Genomic DNA, 18,031 nt, shown 5'->3' with positions numbered 1-18,031 from the left:
CTTGAAAAGAGTGTTGAAATTATTGAGAGTTACCTTGACAAAATCGTTGAAATCATACACAGGGGGGGGTTCTGAAGTGAGTAGGTCGTACGGCATTTTCTTATCAGACCCGAACAAAACAAAATGGGGTGATTCCGAGATTGATCTATTGATTGCGCTGTTGATGCAGGCTTGTATCATGGGTATGTGTTCGTCCCAAGATACGTGTATGTCTGTGGCAAGGTGTCTGAGAATGTTGAGTATTTTCCGATTTTGACATTCAACGAGTCCATTTGAGCTAGGGTGGTAAGGTGTGGTGTTACATTTGGTAATGTTGAAATATTGGCAGATACTGATGAGAATGTCGTTATTGAATTCAGTGCTGTTGTCTGAGATGAGTGTTTTTGGTGTGGTGTAGGGGCAGATGACGTTGTTGATAATTGTCTGAGCTACGCTTTTTGCTGTCTTGTCCGTTAAAGGAGAGAGGATGCAGAACCGAGAGAAATGGTCGATGAATACGAAAAGGTACTGGTTTCCATTGAGAGTGATTGGAAGTTTGAGTAAGTCAGTGGCAATGGTTTCAATGGGTCTGGAAGGTGTTGGGTAATTGTGTATTGGTACTTGACCGCTAATGTGACCTTTATGAGTTATACATGAGTGCCATGCCTCTATGTATGTGTGTATGTCTTTACGCATGGTGGGCCAAAAGTACTTTAACCTTGCTTGCGAGAGGAACTTGTCCTTCCCGCAGTGTCCTGCTAAATGGAGAATCACGTAGTATTTTGAGAACTTCCGGAACAAGACTTGTGGGAACTACTAATTGTGTAACCATGCGGTTTGGTTCGCTTTGTTTGTGATCAGTGTGGTGTGGTAGAGAGCCTGGTCTATGAGAGAGTAGTTGTCTATGTTGGGAGGAAAGTCGTCTGTGTTTGTGGTGTCACCTGAATTTAGATAGTGTATGATTCTTTTCCATAGGGGGTCTGTTGCTTGAGCGGCAATGATGCGTTCTCGCGTAATGTCAAGTGGCTCTGCTGCTTGACGTATTGTTGCTACGTTTCTACTAAGGGCGTCGGCGACAGAGTTTGCACGGCAATGGACGTAGTGGAAGGTAGGCATAAATTCCTGAATAGTGAGGAACCATCTGGCTAGTTTTCCAGTTAGGTTCTTGCCTTTGAAGAGGTGAAGAATGGGTTGATGATCTGTGTGTACATGTATTTCATAGCCTAGAATGATGTCTTTAAAATGTTTGAGGGCATACGTGATTGCGAGCGCTTCCATTTCAGTGACAGAGTAGTTTTGTTCGTGCTTGTTTAATGCGCGGCTGGCGTATGCTATAGATCTAAGTTTGGAGTCGTGTTGTTGCATTAGTACTGCGCCAAGGCATATGAAGCATCTGTACATAGTGTGAAGGGTTTAGAGAAGTTTGGAAATACCAGAACCGGGGCTGCTGTGAGTGCTTGTTTGAGCTTGTGGAAAGCGGTGTTGTGTTCAGACGTCCAGTTAAAAGGAGTATCTTTCTTGAGAAGGGCTGTTAATGGAGCTGCCATGTGAGCATAGCCTTCGATAAAACGTCTGTAAAAACCTGACAGTCCTAGAAATGATTTTACGTGTTCTGTAGAGTTAGGGGTTGGAAATTCTAGAACAGCCTTAACCTTGTCCTGAGAAGTGATGACACCTTGTGAGTTTATGACGTGTCCTAGGAACCTTATTTCCTTTTTGAGGAAGGAGCACTTTTTGAGTTTGAGTTTGAGGCCTGCCGCGGCTAATCTTGAGAGGAGAGTTTGAAGTGTGGAAAGGTGTTCCGTGAGTGACCTTGAGGCAATGATAATGTCGTCTAAGTATATAAAAACTGTCTTTCCTATAAGACCTTCTAGGACCTTGAACATAAGTCTTGTGAAAACAGAGGGAGTAGAGACGAGTCCCATGGCCAACCTTTTGAAGTGGTAATGGCCCGTATTGGTACTAAAGGCTGTTAGTGGTTTTGATTCGTCATCTACAGGTATTTGGAAATACCCTGACATAAGGTCGAGAGTCAAGAAGACCGTGTTGTGTTCGCCTATGGAGTAGATGGTGTCTTGGAGATGAGGAATCGGGTGCCTTTCAGGAATGGTGAGTTTATTTAGCTCACGGAAATCAACAACAGGGCGAAAGGAGCCGTCGTGTTTTGGAACAACTAAGAGAGGAAAATTCCAGGGTGATAGACTGTGTTCTACAATGCCTTGGTTGAGCATGTCTGCAATGATGTTGTCAACCATGTTTCTTTTGCTGTGAGGATGACGGTAAGTGGGTATGTACCGTGGTTTTGCATTCTGTTGAAGTGGTATATGATGTTCTATTATGTCTGTGAGACCTAATAGTTCGCCTAGGAGTGCAATTGCATGCCTTTACGTGTTTATGAGCGTTAGGAGATCTGTTCGTGCTTCTGGGAAATCTACATCGTTAATGTGTGTTGCTTGGATGGTTTCCTGTGTGTTCTGTTGTCCGTAGTTGATAGTGCATACGTGTTGTATGTTGTCATGCTCGATTACGTGTACTGGGGCGGGATACACTGTAAAATCACAAATGTTTGTTCCTTTGTTCATCTGAAGAGGTGCATTGGTGTTGTTTGCCACCACAATTGTTGTGTGTAGTTTGCTGGATGTGTGAGATAGGGCGGATAAGAGAGATACACCAGATACACGGCAAGTGTCTGTGATGCAAAGAACATCTAAGTCGGGAGCTTTGAAGATACACACTTTGAGTTTCGTGTACTCGCGTGGATAGAGTGTTTTGTCAGTGATTACAACTGCGTGAGAGTTCGTGAGAGAGATCTGTGAGACGGTAGTGTATTGTGGTGATATTTCCTGGATGTTAGTGAAAACGTCGTGTTTCTTGTGTTCGCGAGTTGACTTTGACATGCGCGCTGACAGTTTACGCCTATTCCGTTTGTGTTGTGAGTTACGAGGGTGAGCGGATGGGGTGGGCGTGTCTGTTACACTAGTGGGCGTGTCTGTTACAAGTGTCACCTTTTCTGTTTCGTCAATGTTTTGTTCAGTTGTTGTTGTTGCATGCTGTTGCTCGATCATGTGCAAGTGTTTGACGTGCGTGTTTGCTGTGTTTGCATGCGTGTCGGCTGTATTTAGAGCAGGCATGAAGTGATTATTGAAACCAATGGCGTTTTGAGCAGGATAGATGATGATGCGATTTTTCTGCATCCATGTTAAACCTATAAGAATATCTGCGGGAAACACTACTTCCGCTACGTATACTATCATTGTAATGGGAGGACAGTTGGCATGCAGGGAGATGTCTAGTTCGGTTTTTCCTATGATGGGAAAGGGAGCTCCGTGTACATTTTGTAACGTGATATCCGTTGGTTCTAGAATTGTTACTTTACGGTGTCTGAACCGAAATTGGTCGAAAGAAACCTTGGACATTATATTAACAAGGGGATCCTGTGTCCAGAAAGAGTAGTTGTAGAAGGTTGTTGACTGTGGCCTGAAATGTCATAGCAGACGGGAATGGTCGAGAGTCAGTCATCGTGAGAATCGGTAGTGGGGGGTTTGATTCTGCCTCGTGAGTTCGTGTGTTTTGTTCACCGTGAGACGATAGTCATAGCGTATTTTGTTTGTTCGTGTTCCCGCCAGTCGGGTGTTGGGGAGACGCGTATGAAGTGTATGTTTGTGATTATATGACGCGACATTGTGTTGTGTCGTGAAAAGCTGGTCCGTGATATGAGCAGTAGCTAGTTGGTTGTCTGTAATAACACCTGTTTGTGCTATGCCCTGGTATGTTGCAGATTTTGCAAAAGAATGGTCTTCTAGATTGTGAACGCTGTCGTAACCGTGTGCGTGACATCTGTCTACCTCTAGTGTGATGTTCTTATGAGATTTTTGCTACTGTGGGAGTGGGTGGGGATGTGAGTGTGTGTGTGAGGGGGATTTATTGTTGTTGAATTTGTGTTTTTGTCGTTGACGTCTCCGAAAATTTTCTAAAGAAGTCAACGAGTGTTGTGTCTGGATCAAAAGAAATGTTGTCTATTTCTTCAGTGTTTCTGGGTAAAGGCGCGAGTTCAGTTTAATGTAACCGAATAATGAGAGTACGTGATCTAGGCTGACTGTTATTTGTAACCCAAGGTGAAGTAATGAGTACGTGTTTTAGTTCTTCTTTGAACTGACTCGCCTCCCTGACTGCTCTTTCTTTGGTGAGATAAGGTGGCGTGTTAAAGTTTATTCCGAGTGTGTAGAAGGTGTCGTTGAAATCGATGCGACTTTTAAGGACCGCGATTTTAGTCGTATCGTCTTGCACCTGTGTGCGCTGTATCTCAGATCGTACGTCATCTAACAGAGTGTGGATGGCGATGTTTGTCCCGTTGAACTTTGGAAGAGTGTTGTTATGCTGAAGGAGTGTTAGTAGATTTGTTGCAGAACGTTGCATGTGTGGTTGAACCATTGTTGGGCTTGTGTTTTGATTTGGCTTGGACTGTGTGGTATTTTCGTTTGGTGCTGCCATTTTGGAACGAGTGTTGTAATGGTGTGAATGGGTCATGTACACTTTCGTACAAAAAAAAAATCACTTGAAAATAATTAACGCATTGCAAAAAAAAAAAAAAAAAAAAAAAAAAAAAAAAAAAAAAAAAAAAAAAAAAAAAAAAAAAAAAAAAAAAACACTGGATAGCCTTCACTCGAACTCACACACCAATTTAGAGCTACCTAGCCCCAAGGCAAAACTGAGGTACCTACTTACGGTGGTGACGGTTGTGATGCGTTGGTGAAGGATGGTCTTGGGAGGTGGTTTTTGCAGAGACCGATGGAATGTGATGTGAATCTGAAAGAATATGAAAAGTAAGAAACAGGAAAAAATGGGGTGGGGGGTAGTTCGTATTTGACTTCAGTTTTTAGCTGCAGAAAGAAAGGGTGGACGACACTTCCTTTGGTGGTTGACCGATGCTGCTGGGTGCTTTGGGCTGCTCAGACCGTGAGGGAGATGTGCTTGGGTTGCTGCGCTGGGCTCTAGGTTGCTGCGCTGGCTACTCCGACCGCGAGTGAAATTTCTTGGTTTGGACCGATGCTCTGGGCTGCTGCGCTGGCTGCTGGGCTGCTTTCTGGCTTGTGGGCTTGTTTCTGTTGCTGGGTAGGGCTCACAGCGAGTTTGAGTTGATGGGCTGTGAGATTTTGGTTGATGGGCTCGATGGCGCTGGGTAGGTTGCACAGCGTTCCTATGATATTTTGGTTGATGGGCTTGTGTTCGCTGCTCTGGGATCTTGTGCTTGCTGATTCCACTTGCTGATTCCACTTGTTGATTTTGCTTGTTGATCCGTGTTGCTGATCCGACTTGCTGCTTCCAGATATGTTGGATCCCACGCTGTCACCAGATATGCTGGTTGGCTTACAACATATGTGTAGATTAACTGTAGCTGGTAGCGATTACGTATATGGTAATAGTGGAAACAAGGGAATGAAACGCAACTGTCTTCGTGCCCGGATTGCTCTGATTGTCCTGATTGCTCCCGGCTTTATTGATGAAAGGACATATATACAAGTAGTGTGGCGAGGTTGCCAAAGAGATATTATTTAGACAATACGCTGTTTTACCAGCGAAGGAGATTATGTACAGGAGTCTGTTTTATATACAGAGAGAGAGAAAAAGGAAAAGAAAGAAATGGTGAGATTTACAATAGGTGGACATTTGCACAGAAGTATTTATATGACATTGTGGAAAAATATAAGATTGCCGGTGATAAAGGCAATCGTTCTGAGCGCAGCTGTGTTGAGATTCTTTCTCCTAGACAATGGCGATTTGACCGCGATTGACCCTTCTTAATCCTCTGGGGATACCAGGTGGCCTGAGGAGACAATGCGACTGGGCCGACTGTGAGGTCGCGTCCACACTCACTCGCTTGCTCGGTCGAAGGAAGAAAAAGCTGATCTACTGGTAGATTGATAGTAGATATGTTATCTAGTCGACTGTAGAAGTTCAACATATATATATATATATAAATATATATATATATATATACATATATATATATATTTATGTGTATATATACATATATATGTGTAATATACATATAATGTATATATATATGTATATATATATATGTATATATATATATACATATATATATATATGTATATATATATATACATATATATATGTATATATATATATATATATCAGGGGTTCCCAAAGTGGGTTCCGTGAAGCTAGGCCAGGGGTTCCGCAGGTCGTAAGCTAAAGTTCACCAGGCATGCAAAGAGTGTTGCACTGATGAGCGCATATCAGAGCTTTAACTTTGGAAACATGATACTTCCTTATATTTTCCATTCAAATACCTCATCTCCTTAACTTGAGGAAATTTTATTAAAAAATATGATTAAAAGGCAGTAGACTTCTTCATTAGAGGAAATTCCATAAAATTAAAAGTTGAAAGAAAATGGAAATCCATAATATTAAAAATGCCTCAGAACTGAGAATCCTCTTGTACAGCTAACTCCAGAGTTGCCATTTGGTATTCTCAATACCAAATTTTGAACAATTTTGGTATTGGAAATTTAGTTTGGTATTGGAAAGTGCAATTTCGATACCAAATTTAATTTCAATGTAATTTGGTTTTGTAATTTTGGAAACCCTTTTTTTTTAATTAATTTTTATACATTACGTTTGGTGTTATGCTCTGAGAAAGATCTGGTAACCCTGGCTAACTCTCTTTCGGTTCGTTTTTTTTTTCACACTTCAGTTAGCACCAACTCTTGTACGGTGGATAAGTTTTGCTCTGTTGTATCCTGAGTTTATGTTATTGTTCGCTCCTTGTCAACAAGTTTATTCTTATATATTTTAGTTACTATTTCCCAACTTCTTCAATGGATCGATGGTTAAAAAAACTGGAATTCGCAAAGAGGCTGGAATTACTAGAAATGAAGAAAGTAAAACAATATCATCTGTGGAAGATACGGAGGTCTCTGAACCTGCAGCACAACCGTCGACAACTACTAGGCCTAATTTGATTAATGTGCAAAATATAAAATCTGCTTCCTTTTGTTCTAAGCGTAAGTATGATCCTCGGTATTTGTCATATGGCTTTACTAGAATTGGTGATGAAGAAGCCCCAGACGCTATTTGCATACTTTGTGACAAAATATTAGTTAACAGTTCGTTGGCACCAGCTAAGTTACAAAGACATATGGAAACAAAGCATAGCACTTTTAAAGATAAAGATATTTCTTTTTTCGAAAGAAAACTTGAAAGTTATAATAGATCTAAAAGTGTCTTGTTAAAAAAATTCAAAACAGAAAATGAAAATGCAACAGAAGCATCATATAAAGCAAGTTACCACATTTCTCTTCATGTGAAGCACATACTATTGGCGAATCGCTTATAAAACCTGTATTGAAAGATATAGTATCCTGTGTATTTAATGAAGAGTCTGTTCAAAAGGTTGAAGCTATATCTCTTTCTAACAATACGGTGTCAAGACGTATTACAGATATTGCTGATGACATTGAAAATGAACTTATTTCACGATTACATGCGTGTGATGCTTACGCATTGCAAATGGATGAGTCCACAGATGTGGCTGGGCTAGCAATTTTACTTGTGTTTGTCAGATACGATTTTGAAAAAAAAAAAAAAATGAGGACAATATCCTTTTTTTGTAAAAGTTTAGAGCTGCATACCACAGGAAAAGATATTTTTGACTGCATTGATGGTTTCATAAAAATTCATGGTATTGGCTGGGAAAAATGCATTTCAGTATGCACAGATGGAGCAAAGGCGATGACAGAGGAAAATTATCTGGTGCCATAACTAGAATCAAGAATGTTGCAAAGAACAGCAGCAGTAATCACTGCATTCTTCACAGATATGCATTAGTAGCATAAAGGATTTCAGCTTCATTGAAGACAGTTTTGGATGAAGCAGTGCAGATTATCAATTCTATTAAAACTCGGCCATTACAATCAAGAATATTTAAGGCTTTATGTGAAGATATGGGAAGTCATCATACGACTCTTCTTTTACATACCGAAGTTAGATGGCTTTCGAGAGGAAACGTTCTTGTGAGAATTGTTGAGTTGAGAAAAGAATTGTTGTTTTATTTTCTTGATCATAAATTTAGATTGTCTGAACGATTAAGAAATAGTATATGGTTGTCAAAACTTGCATATTTAGCAGATATATTTTCAAAACTGAATGAAACATGCCTGTCCCTACAAAGGAAAGAAACACATTTTTCGAACTCAAGATAACATAATATCTTTATCACGTAAATTGCAATACTGGACTTCAGAAATAGAAAATCATAATTTTAACTGCTTTCCGCTTCTTACTGAATTTCTACAAGAATTTGAAGTGGATTTAGATACCGAAACGTTCAGTGATATTAAGGGGCATCTCAACAGCTTATCAGAATCTCTTATTGAGTATTTTCCTAACTTGAAGCACAAAGACCATTACTGGGTACAAAATCCATTCAAAGTAACAGAAAAACCAACAGGATTTCCATCAGTGGATTATGAACACTTGATAGAAATTACTTCAGATACTCAGTTAAAGGCCAAGTTTGAAGAAGTGCCATTAGATCTTTTTTGGGGGAATCTAAGTGATGAATATCCCGAAATATCCAAACGAGCCGTAAGAGTACTCTTACCATTTGCGACAACTTATTTGTGCGAATCAGGATTTTCAAGATATGCTAGCACAAAAAATAAATATCGAAGCAAACTGGATGCTACACCGGATATGAGAATTCAATTATCCAGCATTAAACCAAATTTTTAGAGGATAATGATGTCCAAGAAACAGATGCATTCTTCCCATTAGTTATATTTTAAGGAAATTATGTATAGCTTACTATTTTGAGTAAAAAAGATGCTTATTTAAAATATATTCATTTTTCAATATATATAGTATGTTTAAGGAAATTATGTACAAATTACTATTTTGAGTAAAAAGTATGTCTGTTTAAAATAAATTCATTTTTCAATATAGAATGTTTAAGGAAATTATGTACAAATTACTATTTTGAGTAAAAGGTATGGTTGTTTAAAATAAATTCATTTTTCAGTATATTATGTTTAAGGAAATTATGTTGTACAATTTACTATTTTGAGTAAAAAGTATGTATATTTAAAATAAATTCATTTTTCAGTATAGTTTGTTTTAAGGAAATTATGTACAACTTACTATTTTGAGTATAAAGTATGTTTGTTTAAAATAAATTCATTTTTCAATATAGTATGTTTTATTTTGGGTTTCATTTTTTTTTTTAAATAATGTCAAAGGGTTCCGCAACAAAAATAGTTTGGGAACCACTGATATATATAATCGCGAAGAACCCACAGTCGGAATAAAAGGAAACTTTCTTCTAAGTTTCCTTCTATTACGGCTGTGGGTTCTTCTAGATTATATTTACAAATGTGCCACTACATTTTGTCCAAGTGATATATATATATATATATATATATATATATATATATATATATATATATATATGTATATATATATATACATATATATGTATATACGTATATATATAAGAATATATATATGTATATATATACATATATATATATATATATATATATATATATATATATATATATGTGTGTGTGTGTGTGTGTGTGTGTGTGTGTGTGTGTGTGTATGTATATATACTGATTCCTTTGCCCTAGTTGCCCTCCAGACTTTTTTCCTCTCATGACATTTGTTCACACTCAGTGAACAATTGCCCTGTTACCTTATCTTTTTCTTTTGTACATCGGCAGTGAACAAACGTCCTGTGCCCAGACAATTGATCCATCTTCTCCTTAACTTTTCCTAGGCTCCAATGATCTCCCCCCCATTCCCCGGATCCTCTTGTTTAATCTCACTCAAATGCATCACGACTATGTACTTGATAAAGTTGTGACAAACGAAACGTCGTATCAACCGTCCACACATGGGGCTTACTTTAATATACATACATACATATATATATATATATTTATATGTATATGTATATATATATACAGTATATATATATATATATATATATATAAACATGTTTGAATACGACAGCATTCTGGAAGTTGTTAATTTTCTTTCTTGTGTTTTCTATTTTTCTAATTATATTCTTCCCTTGGATAGGGTGGGCATAAACCAATTCCTTATAATTCTCCATTTTATTACACGACGTTTCGTCTCTAAAAAGACATCTTCTGGTATTTCTGTTTTTAAAGATACAATAAATATTTATGATACTACAAGTTTGAATTACATTAATGGTTGGACATATACAAGATTATATTTAGAAATCAAACCTTAGAATTACAGTTAAGTTTAACATATTAAAATTACATTTTAAATTTAACAAAAACAAAAATAATAACTACTACATGCCTTATAGGTGAAATGTTTAAATGGCTGGTGGCTACATCTTGACCCTGGGTGACCTTCGCTTAGGAAGGTGTGAGGTGATTAGCAGATTACCCGTGGCCTCTGGTCTTTTAAATGATCCCATGACCTGATGAGGAGAGGGGTTGTGTGGAGGGGGAGGAGGAGGAGGTGGAGGAGGGAGAGGTGAAGGAGGGGTGGGGTGGAGTTGGGTTGTGCTGAGGGGGAGGGGGAGGGGGAGGAAGAGGCAAATGATTGCATCTTATGACTGTACAGAGGTATATTGGATGTTAGGTCGCATTGCAAATTGATGGAGGGGGCTTTATCTCTGATGTACATGGCCTCTAGAAGTTGGAGCTTTCTGGAGTTGTTATGGTGGCCTATGATTTTGGTATGTTTAGATATTAAATCCCTTGTGATTCCAATGTTGTGGTATTTCTTTAGATGTTCTTTTATCGCCCCTGTTTGCTGATGGTACGTTAATCTTCTGCCTAACGTGCATTGTGTATGAAAAGTCTGAAAAAGAAATTAAATAATCTTATCACGGGTTAATGCAGAGATAGGGGGTACTAAATTTAGCAAACTAGTTGGAGATTTCCAACCAGGATATTTTTATGGTAACGTAAAAACACATAAGGAGAATAACCCACTTAGGCCTATTATATCACAAATTTCCACTCCATCTTACCAAGTTGCTAAAATCCTCCATAACATCATTTCCCCTTATATCCCCACCACCTACTCCCTCCGATCAACCGAGGAATTCATTGACCTTTTAAATACTAACCAGATCAAAGGTTCCATAGCATCTCTAGACGCCCAAAATCTCTTTACTGAAATTCCTGTAACAAGAACTATCAATATCATCTTGGATTATGTATATCATCATAGTGATCTCCCACCACCCAAAATCCCACATAACTCCATGAAAGAATTATTAAAAACTTGCACCACAGAGGTCCCTTTTAGATGCCCAGAGGGAAAACTTTATATGCAAACGGACGGTGTATCCATGGGGTCACCACTAGGAGTCCTATTTGCCCAAGCATATATGGCTGAAGTAGAACATAGGGTTTTCCAAAACAGTGATATAACACCGCATATATATTGCAGATACATTGATGATATATTTGTTAGCACTAACTCAACTAAAGATCTAGAACTATTAAGATACCGCCTCCAAGAGATTTCTGGACTCTCTTTTACTGTAGAATTGAACAACAATGGAACTCTCCCCTTCCTAGACATATTAGTAGACTCTAAACCCAATAAATTTACCTTAAATGTATACCGAAAGCGTACTAACTTAAACAAATGCATGATTGGAAACGGGGAATGCACAGACAATTACAAAAAAGGTGTCATCAGAGCTTACATAAAAAGAGCTTTGCTAGTGTGCTCATCATGGAAAGCTCTACACATTGAACTTAAGCACGTAAGACAAATGCTCATAAACAATAGTTATTCTAATACTGATTTTGACAACATGACAAAAGAAATGCTTCATAGATATTATTCCCAGAACAACCCCCAGGGTAAACCCAAAGCAAAACACCAAATAAAGATATTTTATCATAATACTTATACAGAGACATACAAAAAAGATGAGAAAGCAGTTAAAGACATAATAAAGACAAATTGCCACCCCGTAAAAAAGGATGATGAAATTAAGGTCATCATATACTACAAAAATCCCAAAACATCTTCACTAATTATGAAAAATAACATGTTCAAACCGGAGGCAATGCAATGTACCAATGTAATATATGAATTCACTTGTCCTGAGGAAGACATTGCACTTCCAGCTAGTTACATTGGTCATACACAATGCACGTTAGGCAGAAGATTAACGTACCATCAGCAAACAGGGGCGATAAAAGAACATCTAAAGAAATACCACAACATTGGAATCACAAGGGATTTAATATCTAAACATACCAAAATCATAGGCCACCATAACAACTCCAGAAAGCTCCAACTTCTAGAGGCCATGTACATCAGAGATAAAGCCCCCTCCATCAATTTGCAATGCGACCTAACATCCAATATACCTCTGTACAGTCATAAGATGCAATCATTTGCTCTTCCTCCCCCTCCCCCTCCCCCTCAGCACAACCCAACTCCACCCCCCCTTCACCTCTCCCTCCTCCACCTCCTCCTCCTCCCCCTCCACACAACCCCTCTCCTCATCAGGTCATGGGACCATTTAAAAGACCAGAGGCCACGGGTAATCTGCTAATCACCTCACACCTTCCTAAGCGAAGGTCACCCAGGGTCAAGATGTAGCCACCAGCCATTTAAACATTTCACCTATAAGGCATGTAGTAGTTATTATTTTTGTTAAATTTAAAATGTAATTTTAATATGTTAAACTTAACTGTAATTCTAAGGTTTGATTTCTAAATATAATCTTGTATATGTCCAACCATTAATGTAATTCAAACTTGTAGTATCATAAATATTTATTGTATCTTTAAAAACAGAAATACCAGAAGATGTCTTTTTAGAGACGAAACGTCGTGTAATAAAATGGAGAATTATAAGGAATTGGTTTATGCCCACCCTATCCAAGGGAAGAATATAATTAGAAAAATAGAAAACACAAGAAAGAAAATTAACAACTTCCAGAATGCTGTCGTATTCAATCAAACATGTTTAAAAGAGAGCCTGCTCCCAAAATACACTAATATATATATGTATATATATATATATATATATATATATATATATATATATATATATATATATGTGTGTGTATATATAAACATGTGCGCGCGCACAAACACACGCACACACACACACACACACACACACACACACACACACACACACACACACACACACACACACACACACACACACACACACACACACACACACACACACACACACACACACACACACACACACACACACACACACACACACACACACACATATGCGTAAATAACCACTAGGAAAAAGTAAACTAACGAAGCAGAGCGCTTTCGTGTAATTACATCTTCAGTGCATCTTCAGTGCATATACGTATACACGTATATTATATATATACAAATGAAAGTATATACAGTATTCATATATAGATAGATGAATGTATGAATTAGTATATAGGTATATGAATGCATCTACAAATTTATGTCTGTACATATGATACAAATATTGACACTAGTTTATATTTTTCAGAGTTTAGAATTTATTGATTCATAAGAAGGAGGTAGTAAAGATAACCAAACGTTTAGCATAAAGCAGATAAAACCCAAACCGTCCTGACGACGACGCCAATATCCAGCAGAGCTGACCTTCGCACACTCAATTACACTTAGGTTTTTACACGGGGTTGGCGTTGATCAGAAAAGACAGGCGGAAGGGAATCAAGGACGAGAAGAAGGACAAGGAGGAGGAGAAACAGAAAGTGGAGGAGGAGGAGGAGGAGGAGGAGGAAGATGAGGAGGGGGGAAGAAGAGTGGAAGTAGTTGAGGAAAGTGATGGAGGAGAAGTAGGAGAAGGATGACAAGAAGTAGTAGGAGATGGAGGAAATGTGGAGGAGGAGAAGGAGGGAGAGGAGGAGAAAGGAAAGGGGAAAAGGGGAAGTAGGAGTAAGAAAGGGAGGGGGAGGAAGAAGAATAGAAGACAGGGAAAGGAGAAAAAGGAGGAGGAGGAGCAAAAGACGGGGTAAAAGGAAGAAGAGAATAAGGAAGTGGTGGAAGAAGAGGTGGTAAAGAAATAGGAAGAATAGAAGGAGGAGGAGGAGGAGGAGGAGGAGAGGGAAGTGGATGGGTAGGATGGGGAAAAGGAGGAAGAGGAAAAGGAGGAGGAAAAAGTAGAGAAAGAAGGAGAGAAGGAGAGGGAGAAGTTGGAGGAGAAGAGGAGGGAGAATGAAGGAGAGTGAGGTGTAGGGGGACTCGGAGGAGGAGAAGGAGGAAGAGGAAGCGTAGGTGGAAAGATAAAAAACGGATGAAAAAGAGGATATTAAAGAATAGGAGGAGCGGGAGGAGGTGGAAAAGTAGGAGGGGGGAAGAGGAGGGTGAAGAGAAGGAAGAGAAAGTAGAAAAGGAAAGAGAGGAGGAAGAGGAGAAATAGAAGGAGGAGGAGAAGAAGGGGTGAAGGAGGAAAGGAATAGGAGAACTCGGAGTAGGAGAAGTAAGGAGAGGATGGAAAGGAAGAGTAAGTAGAAGAATAGGAAGAAGAGGGAGTGGGGAGGAGGAGAAAAAGGAGGAGGAGGAGAAGGAAGAGGAGGAGGAGGAGGAGGTGGTGGAGAAGTAGAGTGAGGATGAGGAGGAGGAACAGAAGGAAAAGAAGAAAGTAGATATGGAAGGAGAGGAAGAAGAGAAGAAGAAAGGAGAGTAGGAGGGCTAGGAAGAGGAGAGGGAAAAGAAGGAGGAGGTGGTGGAGAAGTAGAGTGAGGAGGAGGAGGAACAGGTGGAAAATATGAAGGTAGAGATGGAAGGAGAGGAGGAAGAGAAGAAAGAAGGAGAGTAGGAGGGCTAGGAAGAGGAGAGGGAGAAGGAGGAGATGGAGGAGGAGGGGGAAAAGAAGAAGGTAGAGATGGAAGGAGAGGGAGAGGAGAAGGAGGAAGGAGAGGGAGAGGAGAAGGACAAAGGAGAGTAGGAGGGTTAGAAAGAAGAGAAGGAAAAGAAGGAGAAGAAGGGTTAGGAAGAGGAGAAGGAAGAAGAGCATGAAGAGGAAAAGTAGTTGGGAAAAGAGGAGACAGAAGAAGAAGAGGAGATGGAAGAATCAGAGGAGGAGGAGGAGGAGGAGGAGGAGGAGGAGGAGGAGGAGGAGGAGGAGGAGGTGGAGAAGCAGGATTAGGAGGATTAGGAGGAGGAAGAGGAGAGAGATGAGGAAGAGGTGGAGAAGTAGGATGGGGAGGAGGAGGAGGAGGAGAGGAGGAAGATGAAAAAGGAGGAGGGGGAAAAAGAGGAATGGAACGAGGAGGGAGAGGAGGAAGGGGAAGGAGTGAAAAACGAAGAGGAGAACGAGGGAAAAATCTAAAAGAGTAGACAAGGAGGAGAAAGAAGAGGAGGAAAGGGGAGATGTAGAGGAATAGAAGAAAACTAAGAAAGAAGAGAAAAAAGAAAAAGAAAAGGATGAGTATGGGTATGAGGATGAGGATAAGGATGAGGATGGAAATGAAGATGGGGATGAGGATAAGAATGGGGATGGGGATGAGGATGAAGATGAGGATGGCAATGAAAATGAGGATAACAACGAAGATGTGGGTCGGGATGAGGATGAGGATGAGGATGAAAACGAAGATAAAGATAAAGATGAGGATGAGGAAGAGGGTGAACATGAACATGGGAGGGAAAGAAGGAGGAGGAAGACCAGGAGTAGGAGGAAGGAGAAGTGGAAGGTGTAGGGAAGGAAAAGGGGAAGGAGAAAAAGGGAAGGGAAAGGGAAAAGGGGAATGGAAGGAGATGATGATAAATGAAGATGATTACAAAATTCCATTCCACCTAACTCGGCCCGAAATTGGTGAAACCTAACCACCTCATTGACGTTTTGTATAAAGAGGAGAGGGGGCATGTTTGCTAAAAAGATTTTGCCCAGGCGAGCGATTACGAGGAAACCCATTACTGCTATGTTGACTTTAACCACGAAAACACTGTAAAAGAAGATATAATAATAACATTATCTTGACTACCCTTATATATATATATATCTATATATATATATATATATGTATAGATTTATATATATATATGTATATATATATATATATATATATATATATATATATATGTATATATACACACTGAATGATCCCCAGTGGAGATATTAATCTTTTTTCAACCACATTAACTTTTCACTTTAATTCCATGTCATCACGATTAAGACAGACAATGCGCTCGACGGAGACATATGCGGAAACTGATACGTAGTGAAGCCAAGGACTCGAACTCAGCTCCGACGTGCCAAGTGAACTGCTTCTCTAGCCACTGCGCCATCAAGATATTAGTTGAGTACAGTTTCCTATATTTGTATGCTCGAGTTACATACATATACACGAATCTTATGCTCAGCTCATCCCCGCTATAGTGGTGCAATGGTAGTATGTACGCGTGGCCAAGTGGTTAGATTCACTGTTCACTTGGTACGTCGGAGCTGAGTTCGAGTCCTTGGCTTCACTATATATCAGTTTCCGCATATGTCTCCGTCGAGCACATTGTCAGTCTCGATCGTTATGACATGGAATTAAAATGAAAAGTTAATGTGGCTGAAAAAAAAAATCTGCACTGGGGACCATTCAGTGTGTGTGTGTATAACACTTAGCAACGCGTACATACTACCATTGCACCTTCATAGGAGGGATGGGTTGAGCATAAGATTCATGTATATGTATGTAATTCGAGCATACAATTAGAGGAAACTGTGCTCAACTTACATCTCTCTTGATGGCTCAGTGGTTAGAGTCACTGTTCACTTGGTACGTTGGAGCTGAGTTCGAGTCCTTGGCTTCACTACGTATCAGTTTCCGCATATGTCTCCGTCGAGCACATTGTCAGTCTCGATCGTGATGACATGGAATTAAAGTGAAAAGCTAATGTGGTTGAAAAAAGATATATATATATATATATATATATATATATATATATATATATATATATATGTATATATTATTTAGTATGATGACATAACCCAACTAAGATGCAAACACGCACACTATCTCTCTCTCTCTCTCTCTCACTCTCTTTCTTTCTCTTTCACATTCACTTTCACTATTTCTTTTTATCTATTCCCCACCCCCGTCTTTCTTCTCCCCCGCTCTGTCTCTCCAACTCTGTCTGTGTGTCTGTCTGATTCTTTTCTTAACACTCTCCCTCTTTCTCTCTCTCTCACTCTTTCTCTCTCTCATGCATATAACATACTGACACACTGGTACAGACTATAGTAAATACACATGCATGTTCACCTAAACACCATTAAATATATTAAATCATGCCATATATCAAAATACACAAAGACACACACACACCCAACCACGAATATAAATATGCACAACCAATTTTACGTTTGCTTGTATGTTTTTTTATTTTACAAAGGCACATGAAAATAACGGTCTTTACGTTTGCATGTGTATACGAGATAAAGTCTCGGATTGAACTTTGGCAGCACACTGATCCCAGAGGTACGAAAGTGCTTGGTCCTCTTCTTGGGCACCAATGAACGATTCGCTAGATACTCTGGAAATAGAAGATTTTTCAGTAGGAATAGTAGAACTGTTTTCTTAGAAAAGAATGCCAATGTTAAGAGAAATAGAAGAGTTGTTTCCTACGAAGAGAGAGGCAATGTTAAGATATTCTTTGTCTTTAGAGAGAAAGAGCCGGTATAGGCAAATGTGTTTGAAGACGAGGTACTGTCTAGACTGGACTCTTGTTTTCTCTGAGAACGGTTAACACCACATACTGGAAATATAGAAAGATCGTCCAGGGAGGAGTTTTCTGTTACTGGGCCTTTGGTGCCCACAGGTGACATACTTTTAATGCCAGCTAACTCATTTGACGAAAGTAGCTGGATGCCTTCCACTCTCATTTACTTAACAGCAACAAGCACAACTTGTCTCTTGAAGATGTCAGTACATAGGTACACCTTGTGTAGGGGAAGTTTTCTGATCTCCGCTACAGTGTCTATAATGATATCTTGATTCATATATGACTCTGAGGGATTAAACAAAGTGTCAGTTGATATGATAGTTCGTATG

General features: G+C 39.3%; 1 pseudogene; it reads left to right on the top strand.

The window, feature by feature from the left end:
* Nucleotides 1-6,829: 6,829 nt before the first annotated feature.
* LOC143025780 (zinc finger BED domain-containing protein 5-like) lies at nucleotides 6,830-8,204 on the top strand (annotated as a pseudogene).
* Nucleotides 8,205-18,031: the final 9,827 nt, after the last annotated feature.

The sequence above is a fragment of the Oratosquilla oratoria genome, chromosome 5 (genome assembly GCF_046742065.1).
Source record: "Oratosquilla oratoria isolate Oo_2021 chromosome 5, ASM4674206v1, whole genome shotgun sequence".
NCBI lineage: Eukaryota > Metazoa > Arthropoda > Malacostraca > Stomatopoda > Squillidae > Oratosquilla > Oratosquilla oratoria.
This window is presented reverse-complemented; position numbering and strand designations above follow the sequence as displayed.